Here is an 18,298-nt window from a genome sequence, read left to right on the forward strand (position 1 = left end):
TCTTGCCAGCTGTCCTCAGCTCCCTGGGCCAAACCTTGCAGCCTGCTTGGGCCAGGCAGCCGCCCTGCCCGGGGCTGCCCAGCAAGGCAGGAGCAGGCGGGGAGGGAGGAGGACAGAGAGCGGCAGGGCAGGGGTGGGCTGCGTGCCTGTGCGCAGTGGGGCCCCAGCAGTGCATGTGGCCCTGCTGGGCTCTGGCTCCCAGCCCCCCTGACTGGGGAGCCCCAGGGAAGGCTGGCGTTTGGGGACACAGGAAGAGGGGAGGAGGGGATGGGGAGGGGAGTGCGGCCCCACTGGGGGTGAGCGAGGCCTGGTCCAGGAACTCACAGCCCAGGAACGGACACAGTTGTGGTGTGGGCCAAAGCCATCGTGCCCAGGCCCTATGCATTGCATCAGCAGCTTTCTCAGCACGTCCTCTGCAACGCAGGGCTCGGAGACCATCGTCTGCCACATGGCCGTGGCAACCCTGCAGAGACAAAGCATGCTGTCGATGGGGCCACCCCAGCCACTGCCCCTTGGCCTGTGCCGGCCCTGAGGGTCCTGAGCTGTGCCAGAGGTGGGTGGGTGGGCCCTGTACCTATCGCACCACGGGAAGACCTCCAGCAGGCCCTGGACCGCGTGCTCAGGGTGCAAGGAGGTGATCTGGAAAAGGGTCCTCTTCAGGATGTCCAGGAGTGATTCCTTGCTGACCGACGCCAGGCGGTCATGGATGATCTGCATGAGCCGTGGCACCTGGAGGAGAGACGAGGGAGAATGGAGCGGAGCACAGCCATGGCCCCAGCTGCCACCAGCAAATGCTTCCCTCCGGTGGCTCTTTGCCAGCCCGAATGGCTGTCGGGGACTCCCAAGCCCTGGACCCGGGCCAGGGAGAACGGCCCCCGAGAGGGCAACAGCACAGGGCAATCTGTCTGCAAACTGCTAACCTCCTCCATCTGTGAGTCTGTGATCATATCCAACACGCGGGCAACCACCTTTGTGTCAGAGACCCTGGGGTGTGTCATGCCCTCCAAGATGGTGAGGATGAAGTCCGTCCTCTCGACAGGGAAGAGGAAGCTGCCAAATACCTGCGAGAGGGAAGACATGTCACACAGCCTGCCTTGGTGGCGGGCTGCAGCTGAGCAGCGAGGGCAGCTCTGGAGAGAGAGCCAGGGCAGTGCTGGCACTGTGCCCCCAGCACAGGCAGGAGCAAGAGCTGGCGTGGGCTTGCAAGGGCCGGCCTGGGCTGGGATGACTGTAGCCTCAGTGGCTGCGGAGAGGGAACTGCCCTGCAGGGTGAAGGCAGGTGGTGGAGGTCAGGGTCAGGGCACACTTGGTGGTGTGTAGGCAGCCAGGCCTTGTGGGTGGCCAGGACAGCTGGACCTGCAGTGCTGACGCTGGCCACTGACATTAGCCTTTGGCTGCTCCCTGCTGAGATATGGTGGGACCCTGCAGCCGGCTTGCTGGGAGGCCGTGACGGACCCTGCCTCCTGCCCGCAGTTCTTGGGGCACTGGTTCATCCAGGTCTCCTGTCAACCTCACAGCCAAGAATCCCAGGAAGGGAGGGGCTCATTACCGTCGGTTCGTTAGCAGCGTCCTTGGGCAGGAAGGTGCTTGGGCATTCCCGCTCCAGAAAGAGATACGGATAGGTAGGTGTCATCAGGTGGCCTGGGCAGCAAGGCAAACAGAGAGTGGGTGAGTGGTAGGAATGATGCAGAAGCTGCTGCTTGGAGAAGACAGCTGAGAACACCAAGCAGAGCTCTGATTGTGGCAGGGCGCTGTGTCTGTCAAAGAGGGGCACTCTGTGTTGGGTGGAGGGTAGGGGGTGGGGACAGGAGACATGCCAGGGAGGAAATGGGTCTTCTGTTGCAAGGGGGAGGAGGGCAAACCGCCTCGCAGTCTGCAGAAAGGCCAGAGAGTTTGGTCCGGCTTTCTGCTCCGAAGCAGGAGAGAAGCCCCACGATGCTGCTACTGCTACAGGCTCTCCAGTCCACTGGTTCTCAGGAGTGCTACTAAGCCACTGCCCCAGGGGACATCCTGCTGCTCCAATAGGGGCTGGGGGAGCCCCCTAGGGTTGGTGCAGCACGGCTGCTCCCCTGCTCCACCCTTGGAGGAATGTGCTGCTCTTTCCTCTAGCTGGGGAGGGCGGACAAAGCGGCGTATCACCATGCCTGGTCTTGACTGGGCCCTCGTGTCTGGAAGGTGCTAGCCCACCCCAGCCTCTCTTACTCTGTCGCACCATCACGATCCTGTGGATGGCGTGAAGAGCCTCTGCAGACCCACAGCTGATGTTCTCGTCCTCCTCGGCACAGCACAGGGTGAGGCACCCCATCAGCTGCCCCAGGAGTGGCACAGGCTTCGTCTGGAAGGTGCGAACGCTGACCGTGCCCACTCTGTTTGTGAACGAGTCCTGGGGTTGAGAGGATGGACAGTGGCAGCTTGGCTGAGCTAGTGCACTTGAGACAGCAGGAAGGGGTGAGGGAGTGCTTAGAGGTTGCCTGAACCACCAGCTCCTTACCTGCATCAGAGAAGTGGGGATCAGGGCCTCGCTCAGACTGGCAATCCTCCCCACGGCATACCGACGCTTTGCCACTTTCTCGGATCTTGTGAGGGGCAGCAGGGCCTGAGAAGAGAAAAGCTGCTGGTTTGCCTTGGGATGCAGTGGCAGCTCCCGTAGCGGCAGCTCTGCCAAGCGCCGGGCAGGGTTTACGCAGCGTGCCCAGGCTTCTCCTGAACAAGAGAAGAGCCTGGAAAGGGGGTATAGCCCGTCGCGGCCTTGGGGACAGACCTGCAAGATGATCTCCAGCGTAGCGGCAGTGTAGTCCGATGAAGTACACACCAGCACTTCCAGCACGCTGTCCAGAGATTTCAGAATCTGTAAGGAAGACAGAGCGGGTGGTGCTTTTTTGTTGGTCCTTCCTCATGGGAAGCTGGCTTGAATGCCTGCTGCCTGAGGCAGGCCTCAGCTGCCCAGTGGTGCCAGCAACCTGCCCAGTGGTGTCTCAGGATCTCCGTTGTCTTTCTGTTTCTCCCGTGGTCTTTCAGCAGCCAAAGCTAACTAGGAAAAAGTGTGCAGGAACTGACTGGCAGCAGGCTCTCTGTAGCTCACTCGCTGCTTACCTCAGCATAAAGTGAAGCATCCGACTTGCCCCTCTCCGTCTCTGAAGCAAGAGAGCCAATGGCGTTGATGCAGGGGCCGAGGTGCTGTGACAGCAGTGCTAGGTTCTCTTTGCTGCAAGGAGAGGAGAGAAGGTGCCCGTTGGAGGCTGGCACTAGGAGCAGTGCCCAGATGCCCTGGGAAGGTGACCGTAGATGTCAGGGCCTGGGGTCACCAGGTGGGACCCGTACTGGGTGGGCAAGGCTTGTGTGGAGGCATCTTCTCCCTCTCCCGTGCTGCTGAGCCAGGGATAGAGGGCAGTCATGGCATGCAGTGCACAAAGCCCTTTCCAGCTCCTGCCTCTCTCCCTTCAGGGAAAAAAGCTGGGAAGGGAGACAATGGAGAGCCCCTGCCGGCACTGCCGGCTGGCTCTGCTGGCATGGCACCCTCTGCCCTCCTATCTGGTGCAGGGGAGAGCTGAGGCCCTAAGACAGAGCACCAAAGTCCTGCCCGGGTGGGGGAAGCCCGCTGCTGTCAGGCCCATGCTGTGGAGAGGCCCTGGCCAAGCCAGGGTATGGGGCAGGTACCTCCTTTCAGTGATGGCATACGCAGCTTGCCAGCCCAGGAGCATCACAGTGCGCAGGTGGTCGAAGGGAGACTTAGGCAGTTGCATCTGGAGAGAGACAACATGGTCAGGATGGGACACGGGAAGCTGCCAGGGGCTGGCACTGATCTGCAGGGCAGGCAGAGCGTTGCTGGCACTATACCAGCATTGGCGTCAAGACCCGGGGAGTTAAGGCGGGTACGGGCCAGGCTGCTCTGTGCCCACAGAGGCCCGTCCCACCCTCCCCTGTGTGCAGGAACCCCTGTGCTGTTCTGACTGCTGGGCTGGTGCCCGGACAGCTCACCCTTCCCCCCTCCCCGCCCCACTGGGTATCCCCTCACCTTCTTCTCCACTCCCAGCTCATCACTGGGCAGGTACATGTGTGTCCTCTCCATCCTGGTGCTGCAGATGGTGCGGATCGAGGCCAGAAACTTCAGCTTCCAGTCCTCTTCCTGACAGTCAGGGAGCAGAGAGACAAATAGGGAGGGTGAGAGGGCGGCGACATGGCCAGCAGGGCCACTGCACCACAGGGGTGCAGTGATGGCACAAGGGGCCAGGAGGGCAGCAGCTCAGCACAGCCAGCAGCCCTCCAAAAGCCTGTGTGTGGGCAGCAAACACGGCAGCCCCCAGCTGGGAGAAGCAGGCTGAGCCTCACGCACTGACAAAGTCTGCAGTTACCATTTTGGTGCCAGTGAGAACAGCCCAGAAGTAGTCACAGGCTTCCACGTCCTTGGGCTCCGGAGACATGAAGGAGGCAGCAGAAGCATCATCTGATTAAAAAAGAATGGACAGAGCTGTAGGCGGGGCAGGAGGCAGAGGGAAGAGCCATGCCCTTTCTTGAGCCCTGTGCCCACCGCCCTGCCGACTGCAAGCCCTGGGTCGGAGCACTGATGCCCCCTTTCCTCAAGGTTGCCGCTGGCAGCAGAGCAGGAAAGGTCCCTGTCCTGCAGCACTCCTGCCGGGTGAGCAGCCTTCTGCTGCCTGTCCCCACAGCAAGAGCTGGGTCCCCTCCACTCTCTCCCGCTGGGAGCCTCCCCTGCTGCCAGGGGAGGCTGTGCTGGGGCTGGCTCCTGGCTCACAGCTGCCCTGCCCTTCAAGAACCGGCATGCCCCCCGCCGGCTGTACCCCTCTGCTGATGTTCCAGGGAAACGGGCTCCTGCTGCAGAACAGGGTGCACTCGCTGACTTTGGTCCCGTCCAGCCTGCTGGGGACCCTCGCTCGCTTGGCTTCCTCAGTTGTGGCAGTGGCATGGCAGTGCCATGCTGTGGCACCCGTCCCTGGTGGAGCCCCGACTCCAGCCTGCTGGTGAGCCTGGAGCCTGGGGCCAGGCTGGACGGGCCCAGCAGTGCCTGCGTACTTACCCCTCTGAAGCACATGGGTCTCCCACGTAGAATATGCAGCAGATCTGCTATCCTTCTCAGCGTTCAGGATCTCGGGGACAAGTAATAGCAGCCCCGCCAGGGCAAAATCGTCAGTGCCCCTTTGGCAAGGAGCCGCACAACTCGTGCACTGTCCCATTGTAATCCTCGTGGACACTGTGGGGCTGCCCTGCTGGTGCTGGGTAGTTGTAGCTGTCCCAGGGGTGAGTCAAAAAGGGCTCTGCTGTGATGTCACCCAGGACAGAAGGGGGACGCTGTCTCCAGGGCGGAGGGCGTGAGGCCCAGGCACCTGACTCCTCTCAGATGCCACAAGGCCGCTGTGAGATGGGGAAGATACTAAAACTTATCCAAATTAGTAGTTAGCTACATATATGGTAAAATATCCTAATTATAGGGATGTAGATGAGAACCTTATGAGCAGCAGATGTAAAAAGGAAGATATCGCTCAAGGCCAACGGGTGAGGGAAGGACGAACAACTTGTTGGCAGGAAAGAAAGCAAAGATAAACAAAAAACTTCTACATGCTGTCCAGCAGCAGGTCCAAGTCCAGAAAGGTAAAGAGAGTTTAACCTGCTCTTCCTCACTGCCTTCAACCTGAAAGACCCCTGCCCACGACCACCAGGCTACGCTGCGCAGGTGCAACCGGGAGGAGCTAAGGGCGGGGAGTATGGAAATGAGTACTTGGAAGAGGTCTGCCTTTTGGGGAAATCAATGAATATGTATGAGAGCTCATGTAATATGTAACAGCATTCGTGTATAAAATTGTGAGAGACGAGCGGGCAGGTGTGCACTTTTTCAGGGAAGCCATTCCCAGTGCGCCTGGTGCACCGCAATAAAGTGTACCTACTTTACAACCCTATGGTTGTGGAGTCTTTTCCGCGCGTCACCTGTGTGCCCTCACACCCTCTTGGGACCACCCTGTGGCTCTGTGGCGTGTCCCAGAGCGCCAGTGTGCCTGAAGGACCTCCCTTTGTCTTCATGGGCACACCAGAGCCTTGCCTCTCCCACTCAGTGGCCAGAGCAGCCATGGATGTGACCTGGCAATCCTGGGAGACATTCTGACAGCAAAGGTCTGCTAAAACACTGGCAGACACAACTGCCAGTCAGCCTGCAAACTGCTAATCCTTGAGAAGGCCCAAGTGGCCCCTTGGAACTTTGGCTGTGCACCTAAGAAGCAGAAACCTCCTGAGCGACCACTGATAAGGGCAAAAAGGAGGAGCTCTAACAGCACTTCATTGTCTGAAAAGGTGAATATACTTTGGGAAAGTGTGGACATGGACACCTTCTGGGCCACTTTCCCTGCTTGTTCTACCCTGACCCCACAGCTTTTAGAACAGGGAGAAGCCCCTGTCTGCAGGGTCTGCAGAGAAACTTCTATAATTTGAGTTGTTTGGCCTGTGAGGAACGTGATCTCCACACAAGGGTGCCTTCTGGTTGCTATTGAGCAATCTAGAAAGTTCTCTAGTGCCACATAGGAGTAAATAACACTGTCAGCCTTCAGCTTGGAGGCAGATGTGGCGATGGCACCCTAGTATCCTGCCAAGTGTTGCCATCACGGCCAACTTCTTTTGTTGGTATCAAAACTTACCAATTCTTTTGTGATCTCTTGCTAATCATTAATCCTTCCTGTGATAATACTACCCTGGCCACACCGCTGAGTGTGTGAGGCACAGATGCTCTCTCCCACTTTCTGCAGTTTTTGGCATATCACATTTACATCCTTTCCCTCACGCTGAAATCTCTTTCAGTGCCAGGAAGCGCTTTGCAAAAAAGCCTCTACATTGCATTTTCCGTCCTTCTGAAAACGTGGTCACACATCCAATAGACAGAGAGAGCGAGCACAATTTAGAGCACATCCAAAAATCCTGCCCATAGGGAGACATTAGAAAACACCTGCGACTTTGGCTTTGGAACTGGAAATGGCACATTTTCAGAGTCCTGGGGTGACTAGTGTCATCACGTGCTCTGATCTCACCGCCTAGTCCTGCTGGCCACGCTAGTTCTCATGCCGTCCAGGATGAGACACCTGGGCACGCTGCTGGCTCACGTTCAGCCAGCCATCAACCAGCATTCCCACGTCCTTTTCTGCTGGGCACACTTCCAGCCACTCTTCCCCAGGCCTAGGCGGCTGCATTAGGTTGCTGTGAACCAAGAGCAGGAGCCAGCACTTAGCCTTGTATAGTGGCACGAGATTGAACTCGGCCCATCGATCCTTTAACCCGGCTGGCAGCTAAGCACCACACAGGTGCCTGTACTGGGCTGGAGTGGCCGCAGGGGCTGGAGTGGTAGCAGTGCTGCACCTGGCCCTTGCTGGGGAGGTGCAGCAGCTGGGGAAGGCATCTGCCAGAGGGTTCAGTGCTCGGGCAGAGGTGTGGGGCAACCACCAGCTCCGGCACTTCATGCTGCTGGGGCTGCAGGACAGAGGTCCCCCAGAGCTGCTCATCTGCAGCCAAGGCCAGCAGGCAGGTGAAGCGCTGCAGTCACTGAGGCACCAGGGCAGGAGGCAGCCAGGGACACCACGCACGGGGACCCCAGCAGGCTGTTCCCTAGGGCCTGGGCTCTAGAGCCCGCCACCGCGGACACAGGGCCAGACCCCTGCCCTGGCTGCGGCTCCCTTCCCAGGCTGGTGATGATGCTCTTTTTCTTTCCCTCGATGATGTTCTTTAGCTTCTCCTCATGCCCATCCGTCAAGTGCTGCCCAGCAAGCCTTAGGTGAGGAGCCACAGTCCTCAGGGGCTGCCTTTGTGTGACTTAGGGGGGCACTCCTGGCTCCAGCAAAGCCTCATTAGCTGCCCTCGTGAGGGCTGCCGGCTTCTGGTGGTTCCCTCAGCTACTTTGATGGCTGCACACTGTGATCCCCACTCCACTGTGGAATACATCTGCCCCAGAGCCGATCGCCTCAGGCGAGTGACTGTTAGATGGCGGTTAACAGTGCTCACAACAGAAGGCTTTTCATAGTCCACAAATTCCTTTAGCTGCCATTTCACAGCTCCACTTACAAAGGGAGCCCGAGCTTTCTCTCTCCCCTAAGCACAGCCCTAACCGACGCGCGGAAAAGACTCCACAACCATAAGGTTGTAAAGTAGGTACGCTTTATTGCGGTGCATCGGACACACTGGGAATGGCTTCCCTGAAAAAGGTGCGCGCCTGCCCGCTCGTCTCTCACAATTTTATACACGAATACTGTTACATATTACATGAGCTCTCATACATATTCATTGATTTCCCCAAAAAGGCGGACCTCTTCCAAGTACTCATTTCTATACTGCCTGCCCTTAGTTCCTTCCGGCTGCACCTGCGCAATGTAGCCTGGTGGTCGTGGGCAGGGGTCTTTCAGGATGAAGGCAACGAGGAAGAGCAGGTTAAGCTCTCTTGACCTTTGTGGCCTTTGACCTTCTGTTGGACAGTTTAGGCCTTTTTTGCTTGTCTTTGCCTTGTTTCCTGCCAACAAGTTGTTCATCCTTCCCTAATGAGTTGTTCATCCTTCCCTCACCTGTTGGCCTTGAGCGATATCTTCCTTTTTACATCTGCTGCTCATAAGGTTCTCGTCTACATCCCAGATAATTAGGATATTTTACCATATATGTAGCTAAATCCATCAATGCAAAATGGACTTCCTTTATCGGATGCGGGGGAAAACCTTGTTACAAAAGATGAGGAAAAGGCGGAGGTGCTTAATGCCTGCTTTGCCTCAGTCTTTAGCGGCAATATCGGTCGTTCTCTGGATACCCAGTACCCTGAGCTGGTGGAAGGGGATGGGGAGCAGAACGTGGCCCTCACTATCCATGAAGAAATGGTTGGCGACCTGCTACGGCACTTGGATGTGTGCGAGTCAGTGGGGCCGGATGGGATCCACCCGAGGATACTGAGAGAACTGGCAGAGGAGCTGGCCAAGCCGCTTTCCATCATTTATCAGCAGTCCTGGCTATCGGGGGAGGTCCCAGTTGACTGGCAGCTAGCAAACGTGACGCCCATCTACAAGAAGGGCCGGAGGGCAGACCCGGGGAACTATAGGCCTGTCAGTTTGACCTGAGTGCCAGGGAAGCTCATGGAGCAGATTATCTTGAGAGTCCTCACGCAGCACTTGCAGGGCAACCAGGCGATCAGGCCCACTCAGCATGGGTTTATGAAAGGCAGGTCCTCCTTGACGAACCTGATCTCCTTCTATGACAAAGCGACGTGCTTAGTGGAGGAGGGAAAGGCTGTGGATGTGGTCTACCTTGACTTCAGCAAGGCTTTTGACACCATTTCCCAAAGCCTTCTTTTTCTCTCCCTCTTCTGTGACTGAAGCCGCATTGAGGCACACATTCCCCGTTATGGCCTTTTCTGTATCCTTGCTGTATCTTGTGCTGTCTCAGTGGTCCTAGCAGACACCACAAGGTAGCTTATAACTCTTGAAATGCAAGCAATCCATGCTCAGTCCAGTCTCACATTTCCCAAAAGTTAAGTTCTTTCTGCCCAGCTTACAAACACTGCCTCTCCATTTCCCCCATCTGCAACATGTTCTGTACAGTTATCCATTTCTTAGTGAACAGTGCTCGCTTCTGACTTAGGTGAATTCAGGTCTGTGCCGGGTTTTGCAGCATGTACCTCATTGCACGGAACTTCAACAACTTTCTTCATAACCTTCAGCTCACTGGGATGAGGGGTTGCTCTGCGCTGTAGGCCCTACCGAAGAAAAAGCACTCATGCAGAGCATGACATTTAACAATCAGAGGAATACGTGTCATACCTCAAGATTGAATCAGTTCAAATGACATGTTTTATCAGACCACTAGAGCCCAAGCTGGACATGAACAAAATGTCACAGAATCTGATGTGGACTTCTCTGCTATTACAGTGTGCAGCTGGGTACAGGACTTCATTCTGGTCTAACCAAAGCTCGCACAAGTTTGGTAGCACTCCCAGAGTTATCTGGCTGTAACAGAGCAGGGCAGTAGCAGTGTCACAGCAGTAGCAGTGTCAGTCCTTTCCAGGGGAGAAACTGCTCTAGGATATTCCAAATCACACTAAAACTCTGCAAAACTCGATGTTACTGCTTTCACACCTCCTACAACCATTCACCAAATGGTTTATGAAACTAACATTTTGGTGTGCCACAATACTGCAGCAAATATGTTTGGAAGTGTCTGGGTTAGCATACTGGCTGCAGAAGCTCCCAACAGGAAACATGGAAGACAACAGGAAGGACTGTCCAGTAGCAAGGTTTTGGAAATGCTGGACCCACAGTAGAAATGTGTCTTTCTCCCCCTCCTCCCAGACATGAATAAAAGCTTTTGGTTAACACTGACAATCCCAACATGATATAGCAGCGCTATCAGCAATGGTAGACGTGTTCATAGTATTGCTCCTTTCGTTACCTGTAAACACAACACACACTGATGAGTGTTTGGTTTAGGAGTTAAAGCACCACTTGAGTGCTGTTCAAGCATCAGCCAACTGTTCTCACAAGCAGGCTGCAGCTTTGTGCACAGGAAGCTGCAAAATCTCTTCTGTCTCCCATTTTAGTTGGCTTTCTGCCAAAAAGCATTTCAGAACATTAAGAACAGGATTCAGTAACAACTTGATCCACAACTGCAAAGGTAAATATCACTGGATTTCCCCCAGTGTCAAGACGAGCTGTAATTCAAGATTATGCACTGGCTCTCAGCGTACTTAGGTTTAGGCTTGGGTTCAGAGCCCTCCATGGAGGCACCCACCACATGCTAGGCTGACATCACTGTCAGGAACAACATGGAATGGTCCTGTACTTTCTAAAGGAGAAAATAAATTACGAAGGGAAATGCAGAAAGTCAGCCCAGCAGAAGTGAAAAACGACAGCTGGTGGCAGTGAAACACAGCAGAGAAATAAAGTACCAGACAAGAATTTCATTGGAAAGGAAAGATCTTTAGGCAGCTAGGTAGCAACAAAGAATGCCTCAGAGTAAAGGGGCTTGGAAAAAGCAGAGCAAAGTGTGTATAAGGGTAGTAGAAAGTGAAACAGGGCCAACACACAAAGAAAACATTACACTGGGAACAATGACTAGGCCATCCTGGGCAGATCAGAATCTTCCCAAACAACCTGAGGGTCTACTTCTTTGCATTTCAGACAAAACAAAACAAGAAACACTTCCAAAAAGGTACAGATGCTACCCCTACCAACCACCCATATTCCCTCCCCACCATGCCTCACCTACCAGTAATTCCAGGTCATTAGCACCAAGGTACAACTGTTCTAACTTGACAAGGAATGAGAGTGAACTGCAAGATACAGGGAATAGAAAGGGGACAGGAGAGGACAGGAGAGGAAAACTAATAATACTGTGTACAAACAAGCGATGTACAATGCACCCGCTGACTGATGCCCAGGCTATCCCTAAGCAGCCAGACCCCCCACCCCGTCCAGCCCCCCATATAATTGTTCAGCATGATGCCATATGGTGTGGATTAGCCCTCTGGCCAATTTGGGTCAGCTGTCCTGGGTTTGTCCCCTCCCAGCTTCTTCTTCACCCCAGCCTGCCTGCTGGCAGGACGGAGCAAGAACCTGAGAAGTCCTTGGCTTAGTGTAAGAACTGCTCTGCAACAATTAAAACATCAGGGTGATACCAACGTTAGTCTCATACTAAATCCCAAACACAGCTCTGTAACCTGCCCTGATCCTGACATCAGGCTGACGGGCCTGTAATTCCCTGCAAAGTCCTTCCAGCCCTTCCTGTTGCCTGGAGGCACGTCTGCCAGCCTGCAGTCCACTGGGGCCTCCCTCATCACTGTGGGCAGCAGAAGAGACCTGCTGCGCTCCTCCCTTGCCACGGGAGCCCCACGGCTCCCACTGTCCCCCCAGGCCACAGTGAGCTCCACAGCCCTTCCAAGGAGGCAGGAGCAGCTGGTGCAGCAAGGCTGCCTCTGCCCTCCGCAAGCAACCTCAGGGCCCCATATACAACAGCCTGGCAGCATGGCTCTTACCCTCCAAAACGTCGCTCATGTAGTCATTGAGTGTTTGTGCCAGCTCGTCAGCACCTCTGTCTGTGCCGCTCTGCTGGACACACTTCTCTGACAAAGAAGTGAAACCTGCAGGAAGAACAGGCAGAAATCAGGACATGTCTACGTGGGCCACAGGGCCTGGCAGCCAGTCCCATGCTGCCAAGCCTAAGCGCCTGTCAGTCGCTGCATCGCAAGAGAAGCCAATCCGTGCTCTCTTTAGCCATCACAGCAGGAGTCCTCAAGAGCGACAAGATAGCTGTGCCATCTACGGGCCAGGGCCCCCGAGGGCCTGGTGTGTCCCAATGGCTCGTTTCCGGGGAGGCTCTACCGTGCCCAACCCACCTGAAAAATCCGCTAAGAACAGCACTCCCACGATAAGCCTGGGGATCTGGCTGTCCCAGGTGAAGTCCTCAGAAAGAAGATCGGGGAGGAGCACGCTCCTGTTCTCCATCTCAGAGTACGGGTACTTCCCCTCCCAGGCAGATGCTATGGTCAGTGCCCTGTGGTACCGGGGTACCTCAGCAGAAGACAACCATGCCCAGCTGGGAGGGAGGAGATGAAGACCCCTCAGCACCGGACGATGCAGTGAGCCTGGGGCCTTCTTGAAGGACAGTTTGGTCTCTGCCACCATGGGTCATCACAATCACCTGGTTGGTAGGTGATGACCTGGTTCATAGGTCATCGCTTAGTGGCTGCCCTCCAGCAACACGGTGGGCTAACAGTGCCATCCTCCATAGATCAATGCCTGCTGAGCAGCAGCCGCTGTGACCCCGTACAAATGTATAGAGCTACTTCTTCCAATGAGGTTATTAAAAAAAAAAGAAAAAAAGTACAAATAGGATTAAGACTGGAAGAGGGTAAAGAACATTCATATATTCATGACAACATTCACCACCAGAACCTTCCAGAATGGTTGCTCAGTTCTTCTGTTCTGGGGGTTGGTTAGGGGCTGGTGGCAGGGAATGCAGGCTGCTGGTCAGTTAAGTCAGCGGACCACTGACACAACCAGAATGAAGAATGCTAACACATAAATAAAATTCAGAAATTATTCTATTCTGGCTAGAAAAGTTGTTTCATGTTGCTCCATCCATCCAAGAGGAAAGGTTGAAAACAACAGTGGCAACGTGAAGTTTAAGAGAAGAAGAGATAAGGAGTGAAGGATGGAGGATAAGGATGGTAACATAAGCAGCAAACGGTGGTTAGTAATTAACCTCTTAGAAGATCACTAGAAAAGGGATATTTAAGTAGGAGATTTGTTTTGTTTTGAAAACACTGGCTTGTGCTTTTAAGGGTCACCGATTACCTGAACTGTTTGCAAGGTCACTGCTTGAAAACTGGAAAACTTGTTCAATAAAATTAACAATTCTGTATTTTGAAAATGGTATGGTTTAAATATTAAACTTCATAAATGTTCTCATTTGTGTATTACATTTATGAATCCAGTAGTTCTTAACTGAAAACAACCAAATGTTTTAATTAAGCTTTAATAGGAAATAAATGCATTTCAACTTTCCAAACTCGTTTTTCAGCAATTTTAGCCTACTGTAATTCCAATTACTTGATTCAAATCATGCTTCAGTCTGGTGTAACAACAAAATCAAGTTTAACTTTCATTATTCCATTATTGCCTAACATTTTCCCAGAGTAAACGTAATTTAAATGGATATAAAAGACACCGCATGTAACCAGCACAAAAACAGTCACTTCATTTTAAATGTGCATAAAAAAAAAAAAAAAAAAAAAAACACACAACAACAAACCACACAGAAACCCAAACACATGAATGGTTAACTTTTTGTTCCCTTTCTCTCAGACAAAACCTTTGTCTTACTTCGGAGAGCAATGTCTTGATATCTGAAGGAGCTCCCTCCTTGAAGTCATCCATTCCTAGAGTCAAAACGATCAGTAATTCATCTACTCACAAGCATCTTTTCTGCTCTGCTTCCACAAATTATGTCTCATCTCAGAGCAGAGCCATGCTACTCTACCATGTTATTATACCTTCAGCTGGGATTTACATGGCTGGGATTGGTGTGCTTTTAGACCAGCAAAGATCATTCAATACATTCGTTTGACCTCCTGCGTGCTACAAACCACAGAGTTTCACCTCAACATTCCCACATCAACCCTGCAGCTCCCAGTTCAGCTATTTTATGGTTTATGATTATATATATTGTAACTATATATAGTTACAATTCCAAGGACAGCTTGCAACATAATTATTCAATTCAAATTACAAATAGGTTCTCGGGCCCCCATACTACCTCATTCCGGTTCCAGGTAGCTGGTCCATAATGCTGTATGATTCTTTCAGGAGGCCATTCATTCTCTCCCCATTCTTGGGCACTACGCCCAGCTAAGGAAGCATCAATAGATCGTTTTACTCTATTCAGATAAAAACAAACAAACAAAAAACTCTTTTCAGCTGGAATTAGCTCAAACCTTTCTTTACATAGAAAGAAAAATCTAGGAGCGTAACAGAATGACACCAGGCAGAATGACAACTCCCAGAGGGAAGCCCTACAGTGACAGTGAGTCAGAACAGATGATCTGTGGCCACCCCAGGGACAGACTCAAATGCCATGACCTGCGACTGAAAGTGACCGCCAGAACTGGGATGATGGACGCATAGAATGCTTGCCTTTAAGACAAGAGACCGGAAGGATGGGCAGTGCAAACCCCTTAAGAATAACGCTTCAGAAATGAATTCCCAAGCCTGAGCTCCTGCTGAAGCCCAGATGACTTCCACAACAGCGACAATGGAAACGGACACAATCTGAAACCAAAAATGCACAAGACCCAAAACGCATCTGCTCTTTAAGCTGTGACTGCAAGACAAGAAGTGCTTGGATCAGCCCTATGATCACAGAATCACAGAATTGATGACGAAACAAGCATTTAGGACCTTTAGTGTGGCTACCAAGTTGCCCATCTAATCTGTCCAGTGGAAGAAGGCGATGAGGATATCAAAACCTGAGGAGCGCGTAACACATAATGATCATATCAGGAAACATTTGATACAAAATAAAAGTTACACGCACGGAAGAAGTGATCCCTTTAAGCTCCTACTGCAAGACAAGAGGTGCTCAGCTCCCAGTTGAACATCAGCATTATTCCGATGAGGTCAAGTGTTCAATACCCTCAGGATGGCTTCCCCAGGGCCTGCCGAGCACCAAGAGCAACAGCACAGCACAGACAACAAGCTGGGACTGCCCTGCCTGGCACGTGTTCACGCTGTACGTGACAGAACTCCCCACACATCATCTCTGCCTGACCTGATCAATCCTGAAAGGCCCCATCCGCTGCAATGACTTACAAGCACAGACCCTTGCCCTATGGGTCCATTCACAACCCCAACTCAAACATAGCACTTGCCCCCCCAGCTTAGCTTGGGAATGCTGGGAGGCAGGTTCCATCCTCATCAAGGAACACAAAGGCTAGCCAGGACACTGCTTCAAGCCTAAGGCTCCTCTTCACCTGCAGAAATAAAGTGCCATCAGGCACCAGCACGCCAGCCAAACTTCTTCCAGGGAAGCACCCTCCTCAGAAACAAAACAGTAGTCAACTGACCTGCTCTGCTACTGAAATCAGATAGACACCCCCTAGACAACTCCCTGCCTCCCCCTGCCAACACCCGAGATTTGCCCCTGAACTTAATTCTCAGGGCTCAGAATCCATCCTCAATGTGGACCACAGAGACCAGCTAGGATGTTCCCAGTACCTTCTTCATCCCTGGAAAAGAGGAGTCACCCAGAGGTGGACCAATAGACTACCAAACCAAAAACAATGCCCGTTTTCCAACTTTTCTCCACTCACCTTCCCAACCCACACCCAGCGCTTCCATTCACTGTGCCAAGCCAAGCCCGCGGGGCTTAGATCAAGGAGAAAGAACAGACAAACGTGACAATCCATAAAACGGTCTATACCCACTCCTCTTCTTTCATCCCCTACCGCAAGAGCCAAGAAGCCCCAGACCCGTGTTCCCCAGCCCAGTATCACCGCTTCGCCCACCTAACACCCCAAAGAGATGCATCTCCAGCATTTCAGGAACTAGAACTGCTGACGTCTGGCGCGCCTCAGAAACGTGGCAGGAGACGTACTCTGCTGTCGCAAGGTAGTTTGCCCAACAGGCAAAGCAGACTAACACAGTCCACTGACCAACTCAGGGCCCACACTGCTGTCCACTCACCCTCGTGCTTCGTTCAAGTTTCCGTGCCCATGCCCTGGGCTACAAGAAACAAAGAGAGAAGGTCATGACCACGATGGACACGCAAACAGTACAGCTTCTTGCAGAGGACTCAGACACAGAGACCAGAGCCAGAAAAAAAGAAACACACCCTCAAGTCCACAAATGCCAAAAAGCCATGAATGCACAGCAGTCCCAGCAGGGGTAATTACAGACTTATCCTTTACAGATGAAAAAGGTGACCCTGCTCAGTCTCTTCGTACTACTGCGCTTATGCAGTCGAGCCCCTTGCAATGCGTGCTGAAGCTCTTTGTGAATCCTCTGGACAGTGACACAAATGGCTTGATATATCTAGAGATTAAAATGTAACGCCAAAAAAAGGAACCGTACCCCACGATTTCCCAAAAACAAGTTAGCCAGCAACCCCTCCTAAGCATCCCTCTTCTAAGTGAATTCCAAGCTCTTAAAATCTAGAAGGATGCAAGGTCTAAAGACTCAACAGCCAGCAAAACCACAGGCAAAAGCTGCAGAAATATAACAAACTGTCCCTAACCCTGAACAAGATTACACCTTACATGCCTACTGCTGCTGGTTTCAGATACATGCTTACACAGGGAGCTTCGACAATACCTTTCTCCTAAACCCTGCTCCCTCACTTTGCCACCAAGGTTGTAACTTTGATAGTATTTGACATACAGGCAAAGACTCACAGTAAGCCCCGTAATACTGCAAAAATCCTGAGGGACCCAGAACCACTAAGCAAACACACAAACTAACATTATTGTCCTATCCATGAACATGCCATAACAATGACTCACCTGAGAAAGAACTGCATGCAATAAAGGCACCTGGTACTATATCAGTTGCTTTACTCTACCAGATCCTACTAGTTGCTACCTTAAAAAGATGTGCGTACCGCTCTCTACTTGGAAACGTATCAGTCCGTAGACTCTGACCCACCTAAAGAGCCCTGCAACTGACTGAAGGAAAAACAAAGCACTTACCCCAAAGAGCAGCCCAGGCAGAAGGAGCTCTCTGATGGCATACCTGGGGCTCATATACCGTTTGGCCGTGCCCAGCACCCAAGCCCAATCACCTGGGAAAGGGAAGGGGCAAAGCACAAGAAAGTAGAAAGAGAGCAGAAGGAGAAGCAGCAGCTGGCGTGTTTTTGTTTGTTTGTTTGTTTTTAATCTGATTTAGCTCAACAGCAAGCAGAGTGCAGACAAGAGAATCGGGCTGTTTCTAGAAGCAACGTTCCGCATGCTTAGGCTGCAGCTTTTAATCTTGAAAGGACAATATGACCAAGCAAGTAACTGGATTTTTTTCAACTGAAATTAGCTCAAACCTTTCTTTACATAGAAAGAAAAATCCAGGAGCATTAAAAAAAAAAAAAAAAGCACAACATGCCAAAGAAAAACAATTCAAAGTAATAATATCACTTGCAGGAAAAATCACATACTTGAGTAGGCTATCTGAGAACCAAAAGGCCATGCTGACGGGTCAAAACACACTACAGGACACTGGGTCCTGGCCCTCCGCTGCACCAACTTGAAACCCATCCCTAACACAGCATGAAAACTTGAAACCCAACCCAAGCACAGACACAGCGTTTCAGCCTCAACACAGTTTTGGGAACTGCTGGAAAGCAGGCTTCATCCTCAATGAGGTGTGCTCAGGCTACACAGCATGGGGCTTCAGGCACCTCTTCCCCTACGGAAGAAGACCGCCATCAGGAACCGCCACGCAAGACAACCTTTTTCCTCTACAACACCTTTCTCAGGAACAACGCAGCATTCCAGAGACCTGCTTTGCTCCTGTTCTAAGGGCTATCACAGCCCACCTTGCCTGTGGCACCTGATAAACAGAGGAGAAAGCAACCACAGCAGCAAAACCCACAGCAGCCTTTGGACAGTTACTCTCATCCCCTCCTTAACCTCAGCCTCTTACCTGCCCCACGTGGCAGATGCTTCCACCTGTTCTCTTAAGCCACTTAAAGCACCTCTGAAAGGCAAACTGGAATTTTACTCTATTGGATGTAGGAAAATAACTGCAGTGACAACCGCACCCCAAAAACAACTGCTACCTCTGTTCATCACTCA

This window comes from Netta rufina (genome assembly GCF_964035555.1).
Source record: "Netta rufina genome assembly, chromosome: Z".
Classification (NCBI taxonomy): domain Eukaryota; kingdom Metazoa; phylum Chordata; class Aves; order Anseriformes; family Anatidae; genus Netta; species Netta rufina.